The following is a 27,084-nucleotide window of genomic DNA, read 5'->3' on the forward strand; positions in this document are numbered from 1 at the left end:
CTATGTCTGCACCAATGTGTTTATTTTTACTGAACACACATTGACATCATTTGAAAGTCCTGAGGCAATTCAGGAAAAACTATACAGAATAAATGTTATCTGACATTTTAATGCTTTACTTTCTCTCTACCCAAGGAGTAGTTTGCTTTTCAAACAAGTCTTCTACTAGATAGCCTGTTCTACTTTTCTTCATATCACTTATTTCACTGGCACTATACAATAAATTCACTGGGCTATTGATCTACTGCCTGACAGTATAATTTAATTCCATGAGAGCATAGATTTGGTTTTTTACTACTATATCCTCAGCACATGGAAGAGTTCCCAGCACAGAGTAGATGCTCAATTAACACTTGTTGAATTAATAAATAATTCTCCTGATACCAGGAGGGACAGGAAAAAATGTAGACTGTCCTAAGCTTAGCCATCAAAGTAAAGGTGCTTGCATTGAATAGAAATTGTCTCTGGAAGGATAGAATTCTTCCAGAGGATATCCTCAAAAGAGGATAAACTACATTTTTCTCATTCTGATCAGAGAAGATCTTGTGTCTACAATCATCGAGGAGGTGATTATAGACACATACAACAGCTTCAGTTCCTTTGAGCCAGCATTCAGTTCGTAGCATCCAGTGTCATCCCTCTGTTGACCCACAAAGATTATTTTTGTATCTTCATTTCTGTTTTCTTATGGAATCCTGAGTCAGAGTTCTATCCAGAATGATCGTTGGGGAAACTACCATAGCTTTGGAGGGAGAAGGTACCAAAAACATTTTCTCCCTTTTTTTTTCTTTAAAACTATCCCAGAGGAGAAGCTTGAGGGAAACTTGATTGGGTTTATAATCCTCCTGCAGCAACAAAAACTTCTAGCAGCCGACTTTGTACAGCAGTTTCAAAACCAGAAACCAAAATAAACTGCCAATAGGAGCCTATCGACAGCAAGATGTCATGTGCTTTGCCCTGTTGTGTAACCTAGCCTCCATTTTACCTTCCCTCCCAGAGATCATTCCGTGCAGAGATATCAGTTCCTCTTTCCTGCCCCAAGCAAGTGGCCAATGAATGTATCTGCAGTTTATAAGATTTCTCAATCAGATTGAATATGACAGAAAAAGACTTTGGCAGGATCTGAGATCTCTGGGAGACAAGTATCTGGGACTGTGATTTCTTTGCCAGCCTTACTCCTGATGACGGAGGGTGGCTCAAGGAGAGCTCAGAATTCAGGAAACATATATTTTAAAAAAGCAAGCACTTGCATACAAGCAAAATCTAGATTAGAAGTGAAATTGTTTGCAGCATTAAAAGTGAATAACGTCAAGAAAGGCCAGCAGGCTGCTGCCAACAAATAAAAGTGAAAAATGAATGATTTCGTCTTAGCAGTGGCAGTGGGACCCACTGAATAGCAGTATGTGGGTGACTTTCACGTTTATAATAACAAGGGTAGCTACCATTGACTAAGCACCTGCCATGCCCCACTGTGGCAAGTTTTTCCCATCTATTAACTGAGGCACAATACCATGTATGCAATCCCTTTTAACTCTCATCTCATCAGATGAGAGCCCCCAGAAGCAGGGAGGTTAATAGCTTAAGCGTGATCATTTAGTTGCAAAAAAAAAAAGCAAAAGAAGAGCTGGAATTCCTTCCTTCCTTCTCTCTCTCCCTCCCTCCCTCCCTTCCTTCCTTCCTTTCTTTTGAGATGGGGTCTTGCTCTGTTGCCCAGGCTAGAGTGCAGAGGCACGATCTTGGCTCACTGCAACATCCGCCTCCCAGGTCAAGCGATTCTCCTGCCTCAGCCTCCCAAGGAGCTGAGATTACAGGTGCCTGCCACCACACTCGGCTAATTTTTGTACTTTTAGTAGAGACGAAGTTTCACCATATTGGCCAGGCTGGTCTTGAACCCCTGACCTTGTGACCCACCCGCATTGGGCTCCCAAAGTGCTGGGATTACAGGCGTGAGCCACCACACCAAGCCAAAGAGCTGGAATTTCAACTAAGGTCTATCTGACTCCAACTTAGCCATCCTTGCCCCTGTGCAAGGCTGCTGTAATGGGAGCTTTGGACTGGACTCTAGGTGAGTGTTCGAGCTCTGACTTGTGCCCTCCTTCCCAGCTATTTGCCAGTCATGCTATTGTATAAGGGGAAAGAAAGGGAAAGCAGGGTGGTGATTCCTACTTTATTTCTCTCTTGAGAGTGGCTTCACTCTGTTCCTAGAAATGGGGCAGATGGGCCTTTGCTATGGGATGATGAATAGCCAAGAGAAGCCCATAGAGGGGCATTTTGCCATACTCTCCACCACCATACAGCTACCCCAGGGCCCGTGTACCCACAGGGTACCCACTTGGACCTGATCTTGATTGCTTTACTTTCCCATTGGAAAACTCATCTTGTTAGTTATTCCTCTGTTTCTAATAATGCTTCAGCCCAGCTCGGTGTTTGCTGACTCCTCACACACCTCCCCGCGAGTGTGGCTTCCTTCAGCTGCCAACATGGAAAGCAGCTGCAGGGATGCCAGGAAGCCCCAGGGCCATGGCTTCCTTGGCAGGAGCTCCAAAGAACACAAATATTCCCATTTTTCTTTTTGGCAGAAGTGGTAGATAAGTGCATTAACAAAAACAGGAATATGATGAAGGGAGGCTGAGAAGACAAGGGTGAAGAGGAGAAACTCCTGACCAAACAAGAAGCCCACAGGGAGCGCACCCCCACCCATGCTGCCGGATGGTCTATATTGTGTGTTTTAGACTCATCCAGACGAGAGTCTTATCTCCTGTCTTCTCAGCAGTTGCTACCACATTGCCAGAGCTCCACACATTTCGGTTTTCCGTGGTGGTGACAAAAACACTTCTCTTCCCCACAGCTAACTATAAAAATAATAATGTTGCCTGTGATGATAGCGATCATGTGTATGACCCTGTGCTCAATGCTTTATAGGATGATGATGATAACTCACACTTTTATAGTTTACCATGTACCAGCAATGTTCTGTATGATCAACAGACAGTTTAACTCATGTATCAATATATGAGTTAACATATTAATTCTTACTGCAAAACCATGAAGTAGGTACTATTATCCTGTTTTACAGATGAGAAACTGAAGAATAAAGAGTTAAGTGACTTGCCCAAGGTCATGAATCTGAAAAGTGAGTATTTATGCCCCAGGAAACTAAGGTTCAGAGGCATTAAGTAACCTGCTCAAGGTCACATAGTGAGAAAGTGGCAAAACTGAGTCTCAAACCAAATATGCAGGACTCCAAAGTATATACTAGCTATATACTTTGGTATATAACTCTATATAGTCTAGCTGCCATGCTAGACTAACACAACCACACATATATATATGTAGATACACACATATGCACAAAATATACACATATATACCCTATGCACAAAACTGAGTCTCAAACAAAATCTGCAGGACTCCAAAAGTATATACTATTAGCTGCTATGCTAGATTAACTCTATATATCCACATGACCACACACATATATATGTAGATACACATATGCACACACATCCTAGAAAACTAGAAGTTTTTATCCAAAAATTTGGGATCCTTGAATTCTAAGACAGTATTTTTTTATTGCCTCCAAAAGTTGTATATCTTGGTATACACAGAAAAGCATTACATTTGAAGGTGACTTGGGCCACACAGAAAAGGTACCTTGAGGCCCCTTTTGACCCTGCCCTGCCACCTGTGAGCTGAAAGGTCAGTATTTTGGCACATCTAAAATCCACTTTATTTGGAAAGTTCTGCCTCAGAGAAATGTTCCAGGCATGAAAGCAAAAAGTGATTTGAGAACCTACCCTATCATCCCCTTCTCACCTCTCCCATTTCTCTGCTCCTTCACTTGCTCTGCATTTCACTGTACCGAGGAATAAGAAGAAATGGGTTGAATAAAGTCAGTTTCACTAAAAACAAACAAATACGGCCCACCACCTGAAAGATTCCCATTTCAACTCTCCTTTTCCTTTCTTATTCCTCCAGGAAAGCAGAACGGTAGTAATTAAAATGGAAGCATGAAGAGGCCCTGGGCATATTGCAAACACCATTTGCCTAAAAGACTGCCAAGCTGCAGAATCCACTTTTTTCCCCCTGAATGAGCAGCAACTACCGTCTTGCCATGCCGTCATCAAAACCTGCCTGCTGGATGTGCAGTGCAGGCGTGTAATGGCGCTGGGTTTCCCTCTGAGCCAAAGCAGCGGGAGCTGCCCCACTTGGGGTATTTTTTTTTTTTTTTTGCCATAAAGAATAAACCTTGGCACACATATCATTGGGGGCAGGCATGCCCTGGCAGAAGGGCACATTGTGTGACTGGCAGCCAGTACTCTCTGGCTTTCAGTTTTATATTTCTCAAATTCTAATTGACTTGCAACCACACTGGGAGGAGTTTTGCTTCATTTCTGTATTATATAAGACTGGATGGCCCGAGGGCATATGGGCTGTGGAGTTCTCTGGAGCCCAGGCTTGGAGTGAGTAGAGCTATTCCCAAAGCTGCCTTAATGCATGAAGAGGAGAGAAAAGAGGACAACAACTATAAGCCTTCTCCTCTTCTCTGCCATCTCCCCTCAGAGGCCGTGCAGTGATAGATGCTTCATAGACCTTGTTGCTCCTAATGCCAGATGCAATGCACATGTGTTGTCAAACTAGGATTAGTTTGTTATTTCTTCTTTAAGTAGGTTAAGCTTTTTAAAGCAGGGGTAATTAAGATTATGACTAGACAATGAATGAAAGAAATCATGGGGCTTAATGAGGGTACTGTAGTTACCCTAGAATGGAAAGGATAACAAGTTTGCTTTTATTAGTATGAGAAAAGAAAAAGGAGATGGCAATAAAAGATACATATATATATATATATGTATATATACAGCTTCATCCACACTAACACCTGGTAGAATCGGGCGCACACCTGACTATTAATATAACTCAATGCTCACTTTGGGAACTGTTTTTATAAGAAAAAAAGGGGTTTTCTCTGCATATATTCCCACTGCTTATTTGGTTCCTTAACTTTTCTGTGGTTACTAATTTCAAAACATTAAAAACATATTCTTACCCTGAAAGACAAAGGTGGTGATGATGTCAGCACACATCCTTTCTGATCATAGGCTCTAGGTATCTGCCAAAACCGGCCCGGTGAAAACAGAAAGGCATGGGAGAAGAAACAAGAGCAATCAGAAAGGCTGTGCAAACCCTTTCTCAGTTGATTCTATTTGTAAACTCTTCTTTTCATCTGTCTTCTGCTCCCAGTGAGCATTGCTGGTACTTTCAGCTGGTACTTTCAGCAATGCTCACTGGGAGCAGAAGACAGAGGAAGAAATCAAGAGACTCTTGACCAATCTCTTGCTTCTAATTTTCCACCCTACACTCCATCCTTCACACAGCTGCCAGATTGATAGCTCTAAAAGGCCACCTTGTTCATGCTTTCCTCTCTTTATATTATTTTCTAGAAGCACAAAAATTCCTCTTTGAGAAGGATCTCCTGTAAATAATAGCTCCATGTTTGAAGACAAAAATCTTCAAATCAGCATTGTTTATTGACTGCAGCATATTTAATGTCTCATTAGTTAACTGTTAAATAAGCCATGGTTCAACCACATAATTTGAAAACATGGAGCTGGGGAAAAGAATAAGATAGCTCTAAATGTGCTGATATAGACCAATCTCAAGATACAAAGCAAGATTTGTATAGTATCTTCCTTTGCATGCAACAAAAGATAAAGAAAAGAGATGCTTATACGTACACTATTTACACAAAGATACATCAGCAGTTAATGATCGTGGTTGTTTCCTGGGAGGGAAGTTATGGAACTGAATCTCTGTCAGGGCTTTTTTATTGTATGCTCTTCGTAGATTTTAAAATCATATATAGGTGTTACTTTTGTAATAAGAAATATTAAAGAACAAAAACAAAGCCTTCCATGTAATAAAAGCACTTATCAACCTGGGTAAGTGATGAGGGCACTTCACCACCAGATCCCACCTACCTTTGACCTCTGATGTTGACTCAAGGTCACATCACACCATTTGCCATTGCCTGACCTGCTCGTGCTACCCAAGAGTATTCCACACATGTGCACGTAGCTGGGTTTCTTCATGTATATACTGAGGATTATAACAGCACCCATGACACAGAGTTTTTTAGAGAATTAAATGAGATAAAACATAACAGGTGCTTATAACAATGCCTAGCAAATAAGTTCTCAATAAATGTCAGTTATTATTGTTTTATCCTAAGATGGCACCTCTCTGTAGAAAGGCCTTTGCTCCATTCTCTGCCTAGTGAAAGGCTACTTAGACAGTAAGGCTTAGCTCAAATATCATCCTGTGTTCCTCACAACCTCCGTGCTCTAAGCACTTTGTCCATACCCTTGTTTCGTGCCTTTCATATTCTATCATAATTACTATCATACCAGTCTACTTCTATCTAGCCCTCATGAAGTATATTGAGCAAGGACCGCGATATGTATCCTTTTCTTGAGTCTAATATACTTTCTCATAGTTTCTCAGTAATTATTTAGAGAATTTAGTGTAATTAAAGCATAAAAAGAAATCCCCAGAAAATGTAGCACGTATGCATTGCAGCAATCAAAATCTCCTCGCAGTATGTCTGCTAATGGTTTCCCCACTATGTGACACCAAAGGAACCTTCTGGGAAATAGAGATCAGCATTAGTGCCAAGATTCCCCCAAGGTGATCTAAGCACTTCACACCATTTTTGTTGTCAAGCCTCACTCTTCACAGCTCGTCTTTCTTGCCAGAATGCTGGGCCAGCTTTTAGTACTTAGCAATATAGATTGTGAGCTAACGCTTGGCTGATGTCTAATTTAAAAGATTGACTGTGCATTAAAAGCCCTAGAAGGCTTAAAAAAAAAAAAAAGACTCGAATAAACCATTGCAAAAGGAATCTCTTGGCTGATTGTTGTTTTGGATTTGATATTGGATTTAATATTAACACAATAGCATATTCGATTGTCCTCCGTGCTCATGTGAGAAACAATATATTATTCATAGGTTTAAAACACAATTCCAGAGTTAAAAGATCTGAGGGAGAAAAGGTTATTTAGACTGATATTTCTCCATGGATTATGTGTTATCAGCACCACCTGGAGATACTTAAGACTCAGGTTCTCAGATTCTACCTAAGGCAATGAGGACCCTAGAGTCTGCTTTTTCATATAGAATGCCTTGGCGATTCTTAAATACATGAAACTTGAGAGCCACTGATTTATAATGGCATTCAGATAAGCCACTGAGGCTGGGAACAGTGGCTCCCTCCTATAATCGTGGCATTTTTGGAGGCTGAGGCAGGAGGATTGCTTGAAGCCAGAATGTCAAGATCAGCCTGGGCAACATAGCAAAACTACATCTACACACACACACACACACACACACACACACACAAATTAGCTAAGCATGGTGGTGTACCTGTAGTCCCAGCTACTCTGGAGGCCGAGGCAGGAGGATCCCTTTAGCTCAGGGGTTCAAGGCTAAAGTGAGCTGTGATCATACAACCGTACTCCAGCCTGGGTGATAGAGTGACAGCCTGTCTCCAAAAAATAAAAAGAAAGAGAAAAATCAGCTTGAATAAGAAAGTACAGCAAATGCAAAATTCTCATAAAACAAGCTTCACCAAGTCACAAAATATTGTGTGCTGTGTGTGCTTTCCACCTTATATACCTTTTAAGCATGGGTTCCGTATCCTTGGTTGCCTATATGACGTCATGCTTGCAAAGAAATTAAGGATATAGCGTGGTTTGGATGACAGTGGAGACTTGAAATGTGGTTAATTAGTGATTGATTCTCTTTCTTCTTAGGCTCCACCTTGAGTTTTTCGATTCTAATCAGAGCTACACTTTCCTAGGTTTCAGGCTTGACCAGGGACAATGGTCATGAGGAGGAGAAGGAAAGCAACATAGTGTGTCTTTGGTCTCAAGTAATGGGGAAGACATACAATGAAAATGAACTGAAAATCCTTCTCTACCCTTTGTGACCCCTTGCTCTGCATTTTTAAGTGCCTTCTGAGCGCAGTCAGCTCCCTTTCCAGTCCTTCTTTACACCAAGCACAGGACATAATGGTCAAAAGCAACGTACCCCACAAAGCATGTTCTTTTTTTCCCACAGTACACAAGTCAGCTCAGTGTGGTTTGGGAGTCGTTGAGCTTTATAAGTGAATGTATATGTTAACAGAGGCGTATGGCAAAGCTACCTATGGTCTCTAGCAGAAAGAACACTTGTTTTCCAGTCAGTATCTAGGTTTAAGACCCATTTTACCTTTTCTTATGTGTACAACCCTAATTAAGCAAGTCACTTCTTGCACAACCAGTTTTCTTATCCACAAAATGAGAATAAGAATTCCTACTTTATCCTCAAAAGGATAAAAGAAATAATATGAAAACAGGACTTACAATACTGTGTTGCACATAGTAGGTATTTCATGATATGTTATTAGTTTAATCATCAAATATAAAAGTGGCTGTTGATTTCTGCTATGGGGTATCATATAAACTGCATTGCTATGGGAAATACCAAGAGTAGTACAGGTCATGCTTAAGTTGCTGTGGTCCTTGCCAATGAGATAAAATAGAAACACACAATAGCAATATTGTATAAAAGTCACTTAAGTAATATAAAATATATCATAAGGCAGTATGTAATCAATTGCTAGAGTAAGGATATAACTAAAAAATGCAACAAACAAGTGAGAAGGAGTAATTCAAAGGAGTAATTCAAAAGGGCAATTTGCTAAGATCACTTTGAATACTACTGAAGCATTTGTGAAAGTGTATCTTCATTCATTCGACAAATGTCTCCTGAGTGCCTACTCCAACCAGGCACTGTTCTAGACCCTGAGACACAGGGACAGACAAGACAGAAAATATCCCCCTCTCCATGGAGCCTATATTTTAGTGACAGGAGACAGACAAAAAGAGACTAAGTTCATGTTAAGACTACTACAGTCTCAGGTAGTTAGTCCTAAGTTCCATGAAGAAATGTGAAATGGGGTAAGGGATTAGAGTGGGACTAGCTGACAGCTATTTGAGAAATAGAGAATCAAGGGAGTTCTCTCTTAAGAGGGAATGGTGATCAGAGCTCTGAATGAAGTAAGAAAGTGAACCAAGAAAAGATCAGAGGAAAGACAGGGAGAAGCAAGTGTAAAAGTAGGAATGAGCTTGGCATGCAAGATCCTGCAGGAGGACCAGTGTGGCTGGAGTGAGGTGAACTTGCAGGGCAGTGGCAGGAGGCAAGAGGAGAGAGAAAAGTGAGGGCACAGATCACAAAGGACCCTCTTGGCCACCAAAAGAGGGAATTTTACTCTAAGTTGTGATGTAAGCCTATTGAAGGATTTTGAGCAAGAGAGTAGCATAATTTATTTCCTTAACAATGATCATGGGTAGAGAACAAAGAGAATAAATATGAGGCCATTTAGGGGGTTAATAAACTGGTAAAGAAAAGATAACAATAGCTTAAGCTGTTAGAGACCAGAAAGGAAATTAGAAATATAGTTATTTTAAAGGGTAACTAAAGAGATTCTCAAGGATAAATGATGAAGAAATATGAAAAGATGGCAGATGATATAAAATGGCAAGGTAAAGAAGATAAAGAAGAAATGAATTACAGCTGTAAAGAAAAACAGTTCAGAAAAAGATTATTTAGGTCACAAACTGTAAAGACCTACTATCTGGAGCCTGCACACTTAGATTTGAATCTCGAGGTTATGACTTACTGCTCATGTGCCTTTAGAGGTGTTACTTAACCTTTCCCCAGTTTCCTCATTTGGAAAATAAGAATAATGAGATCTGCATCATAGAGTTGTGAGTCAGATAAGAAAACACATCAACTTTCTGACACGTAGTAGGGTCTCCAAAAATATTTGTTCTTTCCCTTCTACCCCTGGTTGAATTTATACTTTCTTCACCAATTTACGATAACGAAAAACTTATAAATTTCATCTTCATCATTTAGAAGCATGTGTAACTTCCTCATGAAGACTTTGTTTCATCGGATTAATTATTAGTTTATTTTTGTTAATTATTGTATTCTCCAATAATATGAATTTTGAAAACTGGCCTAGCATTATGGCAAGAAGGGAGATTTCCAGGCAAATGATGTGGTACGGTCAGATCACCTTAAGGAGAGAAGCCCTGTGCCAAACGCTATTTGCCAGATGGCTTGGTCTTGGGCCCACTGCAACTGAACTTTAGCAGGCACATTGTGAGGCGATTTTGATTGTCTGGGACAAGTATAGCGGGAGGCAGGCTTTAAGGGAATCAAAGCATAAACTGTATAGAGCTTTATGGATTAAGGTCACAGCCCCTCAATGAATACATAATGCCCTAAAGATGATTCCCTTCCCATTTGCTCATGCAAAAGGAGAAATGGAACAACAGAAGGGAGATGACTTTTATTTCCATTGAATTGTATTAAGTGACTCCAGGACTCACTGCAATTCCCACTTAGGGCCTCCCTTGTAGGAGATCTTCCTATTCATCCTGTGGTATATAGGAAAATTGAACGGTTTTCTAAAAATTAGAATGTACTCCATCAAGCAATTGAAGATGAAATGTTGATTCAGAGTCTTGGGGTATGAAATACAGCTCAAGGCTTTGGCTTTAATATCATCAGAAGTACTTTATGAACATCCTAGGTACTAATGTGTGCTATTGGGTCCTAGGGGACAATTCCACAGACCAAAAGGAAGGGGCTTAGGGAGAGTTTCCTGCAAGGAGAAAGGCAGGGTCCCCATTCAATGTGTCAGCAAACTCATCAAGATGCTGGTTGGTGCTCAGCATCATGCAGAATAACAGGGCTACAAAGAAATATGTTTTATGGCCTCAGTGGTTTAGAGTCTGATGCATGGGTTTAAATACTGGAGGGTTTTACCATTGGTTTGCATCCTGGAAACTGACTGTACATGTAACAAGAAAGTAAGTGTTCCTTCCTAACTTGTCCTGTCTGGCTGCCCTTCTCTTACCCCTTGTGTGCCCATATCTCACTGTCCAGATGACCCCATGTGCCTTGCTGCCCTTCTTTCTTCTCCTAACCCATCAAATGTATTTGTTCATCATTACATTATATGTGTCTTGCTCTTCTAGCATTCAGCTAAACTCTGTTATTTACTTAATGTGTGCTTTCTCCCTACAGTAACAAGTGGTCTTACCTCCTTTAAAAATGTACATGGTATACGCAGTTACTGTCTGGTCATCTGTAACCCTAGACTAAATTTTCTGTTGTTCTACAGAGTCTGAGTTTATAGTATTAGTCGGTATAGTTCCTTTCTTCAGACACTTTCAGAAAAATCAAGGGTAGAATAAAATTTAGGTTTTCAGTTAAGAAATAGATTGATAAATATTTTCTCTTCCTCTGTACTAATATTTCAAATACTTTTATATTGTTTTATATTGTTTTGCCATCCATATGAAGGCATCTGTAGACTACACGAACTTCACTTATCAAATAAGTATTTATGAGCTTCTATTACAGGTGATAGAAATTACAAAGATAAAAGAATGTCATGCACGTCCTCAAAGACCCTAACTTCTAGTAGATAAAAATTAAATTGGATTTAGGGAAACTGCCAGACAAAGATTCATAAAGGCAAGAACCACCAAGTCACCACACAGCAGATCTGTTTTGTTTGTTTTAAGACAGAGGCTCATTCTATTGTCCAGGCTGGAGTGCAATGACATGATCTCAGTGCCAACCTCAATCTCAGTGGCACAACCTTCACCTCCCAGGTTCAAGTGATTCTCATGCCTCAGCCTCCTGAGTAGCTGGGACTACAGGCATGTACTACCATGCCCAGTTAATCTTTATATTTATAGTAGAGATGGGGTTTTTCCATGTTGGCCAGGCTGATCTCAAACTGTGGCTTCAAGTAATCCATCCACCTTGGCCTCTCAAAGCGCTGGAATTACAGGTATGTGCCACTGCGCCTGGCCCCAGATTTCTTTTTTTGAACTGAAGAATCATTTGAGTATGATGACTTAATTATAAAAGTGTAGATCTGGGAAGAAGACACTGCCCCAATCTAAGGGCAATGGAAAGTACTGTGGTCTCCAAGGAAAAGATTCTTTACATTGACCAATAAGAGGCAGAGCTCAGCTCCTTGCTAACTAGCAGACACCAGTGCTCATGAGGAGCTAAGAACCTTCTTGGAGGGAGGGAACTAACATGCCAACATCAGCACCAAAGATACAAATATAGGAAAATAGGAGGTTCCGGTCCTGGGTGTCTCTGACTAAGGGTCACAAATGGAGTACCTCTGAAGGACAGTGAGAAACACTGTCTCAGTGCAAGGGCCGAAACCTTCATGGGGAGAAAGAAATACAACCTGGAAAACCATCTTACTGAAGTCCCCTAAAGTACATCAGTGACAAAGGAGCCAGATAGTTGAGGGGAAAGTACAAACTTCATACAGCAGCCCAAAAACTGGGGTCTGAAAGCAACATTGTTTTTAGTGCCAAATGCAGACGGCAGATATTATTTATCTTCCTTAATCACTGTCACTGTCCTCTCCCACAACCACTGATGTTGGCAACCATAATTTGAGATTCACAGATAATCCATATCACTCCAAGAGGTACTGCTTAAGTATGAAACCTAAGTGGGTTGTAATCATGAGTAACAATAGTCTTTTTTCAACTTTGTGGATTAACTGTTGTGCTTTGTATCAAGATATTGCTAATTTAATTTTTAACATTGTGAATACTGTGACTCTATTTTCTGAGTGTTGCAGCAAATCCACATGGGTCTGCAGCAACCTCAATTCTTGTTTTCTCAGGAGAAAGAATTCGACTGAGGGGCATAAGGCCGAAGATGTGACCAAGGCAAGTTTTAGAGCAGGATGAAAGTTTATTAAAAAGCTTTAGAGCAGGAAGGCAAAGAAAGTAAAGTATACTTGGAAGAGGAACAAGTGGGCATCTTGTTCAAGGTCCATTTGACCTTAGACTTAGGGTTTTATATGCAGGCTTACTTCCAGCGTCTTGCATCCAGTTTCCCTTGATTCTTCTCTTAGGGTGAGCTGCCTGCGTGCACAGTGGCCTGTTAGCACTTGGGAGGTGAGCATGTGTGGTGTTACTGGCGTTATCTGCATGCTCACCTGAGGTGTTCTTCCCTGTCCTGCTGGAATGCCCCCTGAAGGTCATATACCAGTTAAACCCCACAATTTTGCCTCTTAATGAGCATACTCAAGCCCACTCACTCAGTTCCTGAGATCTTCTGGGGAAGCTGCTGATTATCAGTTTTAGGTGTTTGTACCTGTTAGGAAACTGCCTATCCCTGGTGCTGCCTGTAACCAATTGTTATTTTAGAGAGACAGTTAACATCTTCCTGACCATCAGTTGATGGTCATCTGACTTTCCTGGTGGGGTATGGGAGAGCCCGCTCTTGCCCTGCTCATGCCTGACTAGCTACCTACTGTAACAAGAGGTCAGATAGTAGAAATGAGATTGATTACATTATCTCCATCATAAACCAGACATCATTGAAAAAATAAGGCTAAATGACTGTGTTATTTAAATGACAGATGAAAGCATACAGGCAAGTGGTTTAGGGAGGTAAATAACCAACAGCATACGGTTGGTACAATATCGGTACAATATACAGAGAAGAATTTGAGACTGGACATGGTAGAGAAAGAGAAGTGAAAGCACATGTGGAGACTAAATCTCACAAGTCCAGAATGAAACAGCCAAGTACCTCTAATTAATTAAACGTTTTTTTCATCTCCCAAAACACACCAATACTCAGTGGAAAACAGTGGCCACTGGGACTGAGCTCCTGGGGGGAGAGGCGGCTATGGTCTCTACAGATCAACGGACTTAGTCTTTCCCCTTGCTGGCTCTGAGGAATCTGGGCAGTCAGATGAGTGGGATTCCCCCCAGCACAGTGCACCTCCTCCACCAAGAGCAGCCAGTATTTCATTAAGCAGGTCCCAGATCCCATGCCTCCCGACTAGGTGCAATCCCCCCGACAGGGTTTGCCAGGCATCTTATGCAGGAGCATTCCTACTGGCATCAGGTCAGTACCCGTCTGGGACAAAGATCCCAGAGGAAGGAAGAGGCAGCCATCTTTGCTGTTCTGCAGCCTCCACTCGTGAAACCTCCAGGTACAGGAGGGACCCTGGCAAACAGGGTCTGGAGTTGACCCCCAGAAAAACCACAGAATTCCTGCAGAAGAGGGACCTACCTGATTGTGAAAAGAAAAACAAACAGAAAATAACAACAACAGCATCAATAAAAAAGTCGCTACAAAAACCCCATCCAAAGGTCAGCAGCCTCAAAGATCAAAGCTAGATAAACTCAAGAAAATAAAAAAGAATCAGCAAAAAAAACACTGAAAACTCAAAAAGTCAGAGTGCCTCTTCTCCTCCAAATGATTGCAACACCTTTCCAGCAAGGGCACAGAACTAGGTGGAGGCTGAAATGGATGAATTGACAGAAGTAGGCTTCAGAAGGTGGGTAATAACAAACTTCACTGAGCCAAAGGATCATGTTCTAACCCAATACAAAGAAACTAAGAACCATGATAAAACATTACAGGAGCTGTTAACCAGAATAACCAGTTTAGAGAGGAACATAAATGACCTGATGGAGCTAGAAAACAGAACACGAGAACTTCACAATGCAACCACAAGTATCAGTAACCAAACAGACCAAGCAGAGGAAAGAATTTCAGAGCTTGAAGACTATCTTGCTAAAATAAGACAGGCAGACAAGATTAGAGAAAAGAGAATGAAAATGAATGAACAAAACCTCCAAGAACTATGGGATTATGTAAAAACACTGAACCTACAACTGATTGGGGTACCTGAAAGAGATGGGAGAACAGAACACGTTGAAAAACAAACTTCAGGATATCATCCAGGAGACAAGATGATATGTTGGCCTTGACCTAATAAGACAAGCCAACATTCAAATTCATGAAATCCAGAGCACCCTAGTAAGATACTCCATGAGAAGATCAACTCGAAGACATATAATGATCAGATTCTCCAAGGTTGGAATGAAGGAAAAAATGTTAAGGGCAGCCAAAGAGAAAGGCCAGGTCACCTACAAAGAAAAGCTCATCAGACTAACAGCAGATCTCTCAGATGAAACTCTCCAAGACAAAAGAGACTGAGGGCCAATATTCAACATTCTTAAAGAATTTCCAAACCAGAATTTCATATCTGGCCAAACTCAGTTTCATAAGCGAAGGAAAAACTAAATCCTTTTCAGACAAACAAATGCTGAGGGTATTTGTCACCACCACACCTGCCTTGCAAGAGCTCCTGAAGGAAGAGCTAATTATGGAAAGAAAAAACCATTACCAACCTCTGCAAAAACTGGTCTTTATATTGAAGTATAAAGACCAATGACACCATAAGCAACTACGTCAACAAGTCTGCAAAATAACCAGCTAGCATCATGATGATGAGACCAAATTCACACATAACTATATTAACCTTAAATGTAAATTGGCTAAATGCTCCAATTAAAAGACACAGAATGGCAAGCTAGATAGAAAGTCAAAGCTCATCATTGTGCTGTATTAAACAGACCCATCTCACATGCAAAGGCATACATAGGCTCAAAATAAACAGATGGAGGAAAATTCACCAAGCAAACGGAAAGCAGAAAAAAAGCAGGGTTGCAATCCTAGTTTCTGATGAAACGGAGTTTAAACCAACAAATGTCAAAAAGCACAATGGTAAAGGGACCAATTCAACAAGATGAGCTAACTATCCTAAATATATACGCACCCAATACAGGAGCACTGGAATTCGTAAAACAAGTTCTTAGAGACCTACAAAGAAACTTAGACTCCCACACAATAATAGTGGGAAACTTTAACAGCCTAGTGTCAATATTAGACAGAAAATTAACAAGGATATTCAGGACTTGAACTCAGCTCTGGATCAAGTGTACCTGATAGATATCTACGGAACTCTGTACCCAAAAACAACAGAATATACATTCTTCTCGGTGCTACATGGCACTTACTCTACAATCAATCACATAATTTGGAAGTAAAACACCCCTCAATAAGTGCAAAAGAGCAGAAATTATAACAAACAATCTCTCAGACCACAGTGCAATCAAATTAGAACTCAAGATTTAAAAACTGGCTCAAAACCACACTACCACATGGAAATTCAACAACTTGCTCCAGAATGACGCCTGGGTAAACAATGAAATTAAGGCAGAAATCAAGAAGTTCTTTGAAACCAATGAGAACAAACAATGTACCAGAATCTCTGGGACACAGCTAAAGCAGTGTTAAGAAGGAAATTTATAGCACTAAATGCCCACATCAAAAAGCTAGAAAGATCTCAAGTAGACGCCCTCACATCACAACTAAAAGAACTAGAGCACCAAGAGCAAACAATCCTTAAAGCTAGCAGAAGAGAAGAAATAACCAAGATCACAGTGGAACTGAATGAGACAGAGACATGAAAACCCCTTCCAAAAAAAATCAATGAATCCAGGAGCTGTTTTTTGGAAAAAAATAAAATAAAATAGAGAGATAGATAGATTAATAAAGAAGAAAATGGACATGAATCAAATAGATACAATAAAAAAATGATAAAGAGGATATCACCACTGACAAACCCACAGCCAATGTCATACTGAGTGGGCAAAAGCTGGAAGCGTTCCCCTTGACAATTGGCACAGATGAGGATGCTCTCTCACACCACTCCTATTCAACATAGTATTGGAAGTTCTGTCCAGGGCAATCACGCAAGAGAAAAAAATAAATTGCATTCAAATAGAAAGAGAGGAACTTAAACGGTCTCAGTTTGCAGATGACATGATCCTATATCTAGAAACCCTTACTGTGTCCGCCCAAAAGCTTCTTTTTTTTTTTTTATTGTACTTTAGGTTCTGGGGTACATGTTCAGATCATGCAGGATTGTTGCATAGGTACACACATGGCAATGTGGTTTGCTGACTCCATCCCCCACCTCACCTACATTTGGCATTTCTCCCCATGAAATCCCTCCCCAACCTCCCCACCCCACCTCACTGTCCATCCCTGGGCTGCCCCCAACAGACCCCAGTGTGTGATGCTCCCCTCCCTGTGTCCATGTGTTCTCATTGTTCAACACCTGCTTATGAGTGAGAACATGCGGTGTTTGATTTTCTGTTCTTGTGTCAGTTTGATGAGAATGATGGTTTCCAGGTTCATCCATGTCCCTACAAAGGACACGAACTCATCGCTTTTTATGGCTGCATAGTATTCCATTGTGTATATGTGCCACATTTTCCTTGTCCAGTCTATCATAGATGGGCATTTGGGTTGGTTCCAGGTCTTTGCTATTGTAAACAGTGACACTATGAACATACACGTGCATGTGTCTTTATAATAGAATGATTTATAATCCTTTGGGTACATATCCAGTAATGGGATTACTGGGTCAAATGGCATTTCTATTTCTAGATCCTTGAGAAATTGTCACACTGTCTAACGATTGTTTCTTTTGCTGTACAGAAGCTCTGGAGTCTAACTACATCCCATTTATCTATTTTGACTTTTGTTGCCAATGCTTTTGGTGTTTTAGTCATGAAGTCCTTGCCTAAGCCTATGTCCTGAATGGTTTTGCCCAGGTTTTCTTCTAGGGTTTTTATGGTGTTAGGTCTTATGTTTAAGTCTTTAATCCATCTGGAGTTAATTTTAGTGTAAGGTGTCAGGAAGGGTCCAGTTTCTGCTTTCTGCCCACTGCTAGCCAGTTTTCCTAACATCATTTATTAAACAGGGAATCCTTTCCCATTGCTTGTTTGTGTCAGGTTTGTCAAAGATCAGATGGTTGTAGATGTGCAGCACTGCCTCTGAGGCATCTGTTCTGTTCCATTGGTATATATCTCTGTTTTGGTACCAGTACCATGCTGTTTTGATTACTGTAGCTTTGTAGTATAGTTTGAAATCAGGTAGTGTGATGCCTCCAGCTTTGTTCTTTTTGCTTAGGATTGACTTGGCTATGCAGACTCTCTTTTGGTTCCATATGAAGTTTAAGGCAGTTTTTTCCAGTTCTGTGAAGAAGGTCATTGGTAGCTTGATGGGGATAGCATTGAATCTATAAATTACTTTGGGCAGTATGGCCATTTTCACAATATTGATTTCTCCTAACCATCAGCATGGAATGTTTCTCCATCTGTTTGTGTCCTCTCTTATTTCCTTGAGCAGTGGTTTGTAGTTCTCCTTGAAGAGGTCCTTTACATCCTTCGTTAGTTGTATTCCTAGGTATTTTATTCTCTTTGTAGCAATTGGGAATGGGAGTTCACTCATGACTTGACTCTCTGTTAGTCTGTTACTGGTGTATTGAAATGCTTGTGATTTCTCCACTTGATTTTGTATCCTGAGACTTTGCTGAAGTTGCTTACCAGTTTAAGGAGATTTTGGGCTGAGATGATAGGGTCTTCTAAATATATAATCATGTCATCTGCAAATAGAGACAATTTGACTTCCTTTTTTCCTAATTGAATACCCTTTATTTTTGTTCTTGCCTGATTGCTCTGGCTAGAACTTCCAATACTATATTGAATAGGAGTGGTTACAGAGAGCATCCTTGTCTAGTGCCAGATTTCAAAGGGAATGTTTCTAGTTTTTGCCCATTCAGTATGATATTGGCTGTAGGTTTGTCATAAATAGGTTTTATTATTTTGAGATATGTTCCTTCGATACCTAGTTTATTGAGAATTTTTAGCATAAAGGGCTATTGAGTTTTGTTGAAGGCCTTCTCTGCATCTATTGAGATGATTATGTGGTTATTGTCTTTGGTTCTGTTTATGAGGTGGATTATATTTATAGACTTGCGTATGTTGAACCAGCCTTACAGCCCCAGAATGAAGCCTATTTGATCGTGATGGATAAGCTTTTTGATGTGCTGTTGTAATCAGTTTGCCAGTATTTTATTGAAGATTTTTGCATCTATGTTCATCATGGATATTGGCCTGAAATTTTCTTTTTTTGTTGAGTCTCTTCTGCGTTTTGGTATCAGGATGATGTTGGTCTCATAAAATGATTTGGGAAGGATTTCCTCTTTTTGGATTGTTTGGAATAGTTTCAGAAGGAATGGTACCAGCTCTTCTGTGTACATCTGATAGAATTCAGCTGTGAACCTGTCTGGACCTGGACTCTTTTTGGTTCATAGGCTATTAATTGCTGCCTCAACTTCAGCCCTTGTTACTGGTCTGTTCAAGGTTTCAATTTCTTCCTGGTTTAGGCTTGGGAGGGTGCAAGTATCCAGGAATTTATCCATTTCTTCCAGGTTTACTGGTTTATGTGCATAGAGTTGTTTGTGGTAATCTCTGATTGTAGTTTGAATTTCTGTGGAGTTGGTTGGTGATGTCCCCTTTATCGTTTTTTATTGCATCTATTTGACTCTTCTCCCTTTTCTTTTTTATTAATCTGGCTAGTGGTCTATTTTGTTGATCTTTTCAAAAAACCAGCTCCTGGATTTATCGATTTTTTGAAGGGTTTTTTGTGTCTCTATCTCCTTCAGTTCTGCTCTGATCTTAGTAATTTCTTGTCTTCTGCTAGCTTTTGAGTTTTTTTGATCTTGCTCCTCTAGGTCTTTCAATTTTGATGATAGGGTGTCGATTTTAGATCTTTCCTCGCTTCCCTGGTGGGCATTTATTGCTATAAATTTCCCTCTAGACACTGCTTTAAATGTGCCCCAGAGATTTTGGTACGTTGTGTCTTTGTTCTCATTGGTTTCAAAGAACATCTTTATTTCTGCCTTCATTTCATTGTTTATCCAGTCAACATTCAGGAGCCAGCTGTTCAGTTTCCATGAAGTTGTGTGGTTCTGAGTTAGTTTCTTAATTCTGAGTTCTAATTTGATTGCACTGTGGTCTGAGAGACTGTTTGTTATGATTTCCGTTCTTTTGCATTTGCTGAGGAGTGATTTACTTCCAATTATGTGGTCAAGTTTAGATTAGGTGTGATGTGGTACCAAGAAAAATGTATATTCTGTGGATTTGGGGTGGAGATTTCTGTAGATGTCTATTAGGTTTCCTTGATCCAGATCTGAGTTCAAGTCCTGGATATCCTTGTTAACTTTCTGTCTCATTGATCTGTCCAATATTGACAGTGGAGTGTTAAAGTCTCCCACTATTATTGTGTGGGAGTCTAAGTCTCTTTGTAGGTCATTAAGAACTTGCTTTATGTATCTGGGTGCTCCTGTATTGGATGTGTATATATTTACGATCATTAGTTCTTCTTGATGCATTGATCCTTTTACCATTATGTAATGCCCTTCTTTGTCTCTTTTGATCTTTGTTGGTTTAAAGTCCATTTTATCAGAGACTAGGATTACAAATTCTGCTTTTTTTTTGCTCTCCATTTGCTTGATAAATCTTCCTCCATCCCTTTATTTTTAGCCTATGTGTGTCCTTGCATGTGAGATGGGTTTCCTGAACACAGCACACTGATCGGTTTTGACTTTTTATCCAATTTGCCAGTCTGTGACTTTTGATTGCGGCATTTAGTCCATTTATATTTGAGGTTTATATATATATATATATATTTTGAGACAGAGTCTCACTCTGTTACCATGCGCCAGGCTGGAGTGGTGGCGCCACCTCAGCTCACTACAACTTCTGCCTCCCAGATTCAAGCAATTCTCCTGCCTCAGCCTCCTGAGTAGCTGGGACTACAAGCACATGCCACCACGCCCAGCTAATTTTTTTGTATTTTTAGTAGATACAGGGTTTCACCATGTTGGCCAGGATGGTCTCGATCTCTTGATCTTGTGATCCGCCTGCCTTGGCCTCCCAAAGTGCTGGGAGAGGTTAATATTTTTATGTGTGAATTTGATCCTGCCATTTTGATGCTAGCTGGATGTTTTGCCCATTAGTTGACACATTTTCTTCATTGTGTCAATGGTCTTTACTGTTTAGTGCATTTTTGGAGTGGCTGGTACTGGTTGTTCCTTTCCTTGTTTAGTGCTTCTTTCAGGAGCTCTTATAAGGCAGGCCTGGTGGTGATGAAATCTCTCAGCAATTGCTTGTCCATAAAGGATTTTATTTCTCCTTTGCTTACCAAGCTTAGTTTGGCTGGATATGAAATTCTAGGTTGAAAGTTCTTTTCTTTAAGGATGTTGAAAGTTGGCCCCCACTCTCTTCTGGCTTGTAGGGTTTCTGCAGAGAGATCTGCTGTTAGTCTGATGGGCTTCCCTTTGTGGGTAACCCAACCTTTCTCTCTAGCTGCCCTTAGCATTTTTTCCTTCATTTCAACCCTGGTGAATTTGATGATTATGTGCCTTGGGGTTGCTCTTCTTGAGGAATATCTTTGTGGTGTTCTCTGTATTTCCTGCAATTGAATGTTGGCCTGCCTTCCTAGGTTGGGGAAGTTCTCCTGGATAGTATCATGAAGAGTGTTTTCCAGCTTGGATTCATTCTCTCCGTGACATTCAGGTACACCTATCAAACATAGATTAGGTCTTTTCACATAATACCATATTTCTTGGAGGCTTTGTTCATTTCTTTTCACTCTTTTCTCTCTAGTCTTGCCTTCTCTTTTATTTCATTGAGTTGATCTTCAATCTCTGATATTCTTTCTTCTGCTTGGTTGATTCAGCTATTGAAACTTATACATGCTTTGCAAAGTTCTCATGCTGTGTTTTTCAGCTCCATCAAGTCGTTTATATTCTTCTCTAAGCTGTTTATTCTAGTTAGCATCTCATCTAACCTTTTTTCTAGGTTCTTAGTTTCTTTGCATTGGGTTAGCACATGTTCTTTTAGCACTGAGAAGTTTGTTATTACCCACCTTCTAAAGCCTATTTCTGTCAATTCATTAGATTCATTCTCCATCCATCTTTGATCACTAGGTGGTGAGGAGTTGTGATCCCTTGGAGTACAAGAGGCATTCTGGTTTTTGGTGTTTTCATCCTTTTTGTGCTGGTTTCTTCCCATCTTAGTGGCTTTATCTACCTGTGGTCTTTATAGTTGGTAACTTTCGGATGGGGTCTCTGAGTGGACGTCCTTTTTGTTGATGTTGAAGCTATTTCCTTCTGCTTCTTAGTTTTCCTTCTAACAGTCAGGCCCCTCTGCTGCAGGACCACTGGAGGTCCACTCCAGACCTGCTCACCTGGGGATCACCTGCAGGGGCTGCAGAACAGCAAGAGTTGCCACCCATTTCTTCCTCTGCTATCCTCGTCCCAGAAGGGTACCTGCCAGATGTCAGCCTGAGCTCTCCTTTATGAGGTGTCTCTTTGTGTATATGGGGATTGAGAGTTACTTGCGGTGACAGTCTGCACCTTATAGGAGCACAAGTGCTGTGCTGGGAGCTCTGCTGTTCCATGCAGAGCTGCTGGGAAGGTACCTTTAAGTCTGCTGCAGCTGAACTCATAAACATCTCTTTACCCAGGTGCTCTGACCTTGGAAGGTCAGCTTTATTTATAAGTTCCTGTCATGCTGCTGCCTTTTTTCATAGATGCCCTGCCCTGCACGGAGTAGTCTAATCACAGTCTGCTAGCAGAGGCGTTGCTGAGCTACCGCAGACTCTGCACAGCTGCAGTGTGAACTGCCTCGGTAGTGGTGGACTGCCTCGGTAGTGGGGGATGTCTTTCCCCCACTGAGCTGGACCGTCCTGGGTCCAGCTGTGCTTGCTGCAAAACTCTCAATCCAGAGCGTTTCAGATTGCTTGTTTTGTGGGGGTGGTACCCATCAAGCCAGATCACCTGGCTCCCTGTCTCAGCCCCTCCTTTTCAGTTGAATGGGTGGATGTATCTCTCAGGTGTTCCAGGCACCAGTCAAAATGACTGCCCAGACTTGTGTGAGTTTCTGTGTGCTGACTTAGCACCGGCTGAAACCACCACACTGAAAACTCGTGGTGCTTTTCAGCCCAGGAATCTCCTGGTCTGTGGACAGTGAAAACTTGTTTGGAAATGTGGTGAGCCCTCACACTATGCACTGTTCTCACTGGGAACTGCATTCTGGATCTGTTCCTATTCGGCCATCTTGGATCTTCCCCCCAGAAGCTTCTTAAACTGATAAGCAACTTCAGCAAAGTCTCAGGATACAAAAATCAACATGCAAAAATCACAAGAATTCCTATACATCAAGAAGCAGAGACCCAAATAATGAATGAATTCCCATTCACAATTGCTACAAAGAGAATAAAATACCTAAGAAAAGAGCTAACAAGGGAATTGAAGGATCTCTTAAAGGAGAACAACAAACCACTGCTCAAGGAAATAAAAGAGGACATAAACAAATGGAAAAACATTCCATGCTCATGGATAGGAACAATCAATATCAGGAAAATGGCCATACTGCCCAAAGTAATTTATAGATTCAATGCTATTCCCAAACTACCATTGACATTTTTCACAGAATTAGAAAAAAAAAACTACTTTAAAGTTCATATGGAACTGAAAAAGAGCCCATGTAGCTAAGAAAACCCTAAGCAAAAAGAAAAAAGCTGAAGGCATCATGCTACCTGACTTCAAACTATAGTACAAAGCTACAGTAACCAAAATAGCATGATACCGGTACAAAAATAGACACAAAGACCATTGGCACAGAATTGAGATCTCAGAAATAAGACTGCACATCTACAATTGCCTGATCTTTGACAAACCTGATAAAAACAAGTAATGGAGAAATGATTACCAATTTAATAAATGTATTGGGAAAACTGTCCGGCCATATGCAGAAAATTGAAACTGGATCCTTTTCTTATACCTTATATAAAAATTAACTCAAGGTGGATTTTAAAGACTTAAATATAAAACCTAAAACTATAAAAACCCTGGAGAAAAATATAGACAATACCATTTAGGACATAAACACAGGCAAAGATTTCATGATGAAAATGTCAAAAGCAATTGCAATGAAAGCAAGAATTGACAAGTGTGACCTAATTAAACTGAAGAGCCTTTGTCCAGCAAAAGAAACTGTCATCAGCCGGGCATGGTGGCTCATGCCTGTAATCCCAACACTTCGGGAGGCCAAGGAGGGTGGATTACCTGAGGTCAGGAGTTCAAGTCCAGCCTGGCCAACATGGTGAAACCCCGTCTCTACTAAAAATACAAAAATTAGCCAGGCATGGTCGAGGGCACCTGTAATCCCAGCTACTTGGGAGGCTGAGTCAGAAGAATTGCTTGAACCCAGGAGGCAGAAGTTGCAGTGAGCCGAGATCATGCCACTTCACTCCAGCAGGTGACAGAGTGAGACTCTGTCAAAAAAAAAAAAAAAAAAAAAAAAGGAAAAGAAAAGAAAGAAAAAAACAAAAGAAACTATCATCAGAGTGAACGACAACCTACAGAACGGGAGAAAATTTTTGTAATTTATCCATCTGACAAAAGTCTAATATCCAGAATCTACAAGGAACTTAAACAAATTTACAAGAAAAAAACAAGCAACCCCATTAAAAAGTGGACAAAGGACATAAACAGACATTTCTCAAAAGAAGACATTTATGAGGCCAACAAACATATGAAAAAAAGCTCGATATCACTGACCATTAGAGAAATGCAAATCAAAACCACAATGAGATACCATCTCACACCTGTCAGAACAGCTATTACTAAAAAGTCAAGAAACAACAGATGTTGGTGAGGCAGTGGAGAAACAGTAACACTTTTATACTCTTGATGGGAATGTAAATTAATTCAGCCATTGTGAAAGACAGTATGGTGATTCCTCAAAGATCTAGAACCAGAAATACCATTTGACCCAGCAGTCCCATTACTGGGTATATACCCAAAGAAATATAAATTATTTTTATTAACAGACACATGCACATGTATGTTCATGGCCTCACTATTCACAGTAGCAAAGACATGGAATCAACCTAAATGCCTATCAATGAAAGACTGGATAAAGAAAATGTTGCACATATATATCATGGAATACTATGCTGCCATAAGAAGGAATGGGATCATGTCCTTTGCAGGGATATGGATGGAGTTGGAAGCCATTATCCTAAGAAAACCAGCACAGAAACAGAAAATTAAACACTGCGTGTTCTTACTTATAAGTGGGAGCTGAACAATGAGAACACAGGGAGGGGAACAACACACAGCAGGGCCTGTCACAGTGGGTGGGGGGCAGCAGGAGGGAGAGCATCAGGATAATAGCAAATGCATGCAGGCTTTAATACCTAGGTGATGGGTTGGTAGGTGCAGCAAACCACCATGGAACACATTTACTTGTGTAACAAACATGCATGTCCTGCACATGTACCCCAGAACTTAAAATTAAAGTTAATTTATTTAAAAAAAAGAAAACAGTGGCTATTGAATTAGCTTGGACATACTCCATAAACACACATTTTATGTCATTCCCTTAATTGCTTTATGAAGTTGAGTCAAGTTACATGTCCTGATTCAGAGGTTCCTACTGAAATGTCTTGTGGTCAAACAAAAGGGGGAATTTTGATAACAGATGTGTTGGCCTGTTAGTAGAGCTGATTCTGTCAGAGCTTACCAGTGATCATGCTTTCTATAGTACATGTGATTAATTGAATAATGGCAAGAAAAGAAATGTTCCCTCTGACTCTTAGGAATTTTGATTTGAAAAGTGAAGTTTCAAATCATTTTCTTGATTTCTATGAAGATTTCAATGAGACTACAGAAAATACAAAAGATTGTTATCTTGTCCAAATAAAACCAGATTTTGCTCATCTATCTACAGATTCAGCACTGTGCAAATGTAAGTTTTGGAAAATTCCGCTGTCTGTAAATTTATTATCAAAAAAACAATAAGCTCCCACCTGCTAACTGTCCTACATGCCTTATACACAACATTATTGAAAAGAGGGAGGAGGAGTGGCATACTTACCTGTAATATTGAGGCTTTCATCATAAAAACCTCAATACTTTTCAATTTCCTAAAAATGTAGAGAAACATCTGATGAGACTTTTTACTTTAAAGAACAGGAGTTTGCCTCTTTAGACAAGGGCCTACAAGATGTATGTCATTGTTGCCAGCCGTAAAAAGATGTTAAAATATTAGCCTGCCATAAATTGTATTTCCAAAGTGTGGGACAAGAAGAATGTCCTTCTCTAATTTGAAAATGTATTGAGGGTGAGAGGATGGAGAAAAAGATTTATAGTAAAACAGAAACTTACATATTGTCTCTTCAAAACCAATGACCTTTGAAGAGGTGATAGAAAAGGATGAACTGACTGCCATTACTGCTCGAAGATGTCGAGATTGTAACAACATCGTATTTTTTTCATACAGTGAAAAAAAGTGATTCTTTTCTTTAAAAATAAGAATTTTTAGGCCAGGTGCAGTGACTCATGCCTGTAATCCCAGTACTTTGGGACGCCGGGGCAGGCGGATCATCTGAGTTGGGAGATCGAGACCAGCCTGATCAACATGGAGAAATCCTGTCTCTGCTAAAAACACAAAATGAACCAGGTGTGGTGGAACATACCTGTAATTCCAGCAACTCGGGAGGCTGAGGCAGAATTGCTTGAGTCTGGGAGGCAGAGGTTGCAGTAAGCCAGATTGCGCCATTGTACTCCAGCAAAACTCCATCTCAAAAAATAAATAAAATAAGTTTTCTTTAGAACTCAAAAAAGAGTAGCCAAGTTAAACAGAGCTTTCTCATTTTGTTACTAAAACTATACCTTATTTGGAATCCATCTTCAATTTCACAAGTTAAAATTACCTCTATTCTTTAAAATCATTTTTTCCAGATAAAGAGAGGTTAACTTATGATAATGTCCAATGTGCTTAAGAATGTTTAAAACTGATGGACAGTTTAGACATGGATTAGCTATATGATTAACTTCTAGATGCAAAAAACCTGACTGATAAGCAGCTGTTCTACCAAAACAAGTCTGTAGACACAAAATGAATAGACAAATCTCACAAGTCTACAAACTTGTTGTTGCTAGTGAGTGAAATCCCAAGGTATTCAATGCTAAAATTCTTTTTTTGAGAATATATTTACATCAATGTCATCACAGTAGCTTCACACCACGAATCAGTGTATTTGTGGGCTTGATAAGAGTGGTGGTGCAAGGCAAAGTGAATTTTGCATTTGACTGTTATTCACTCCTACCACTACATGTTTAATTAGTATGGATTATAAAAAACACACTAATACAGTTTTAAATCGATTACTATCAAATAAAGAGATGAAATCAAA

At 40.2% G+C, this 27,084-nt stretch overlaps 1 protein-coding gene across 1 annotated transcript in view; it reads right to left on the reverse strand.

Annotated features, from left to right (window-relative positions):
* RSPO2 (R-spondin 2) overlaps window positions 1–27,084 on the reverse strand; it is a 268,198-nt gene that overhangs the window by 217,108 nt on the left and 24,006 nt on the right. Inside the window, exons 2-4 of the mRNA XM_064384531.1 lie at window positions 26,365–26,468; window positions 7,420–7,537; window positions 5,048–5,110 (exon numbers count right to left, since the gene is read on the reverse strand). The gene's annotated coding sequence lies outside the window, so the exon portion shown is untranslated. The remainder of the gene's footprint in view (window positions 1–5,047; window positions 5,111–7,419; window positions 7,538–26,364; window positions 26,469–27,084) is intronic.

Source organism: Aotus nancymaae, unplaced genomic scaffold, assembly GCF_030222135.1.
Source record: "Aotus nancymaae isolate 86718 unplaced genomic scaffold, 86718_ANA_hifiasm-v0.15.2.pri h1tg000036l, whole genome shotgun sequence".
NCBI classification, from domain to species: domain Eukaryota; kingdom Metazoa; phylum Chordata; class Mammalia; order Primates; family Aotidae; genus Aotus; species Aotus nancymaae.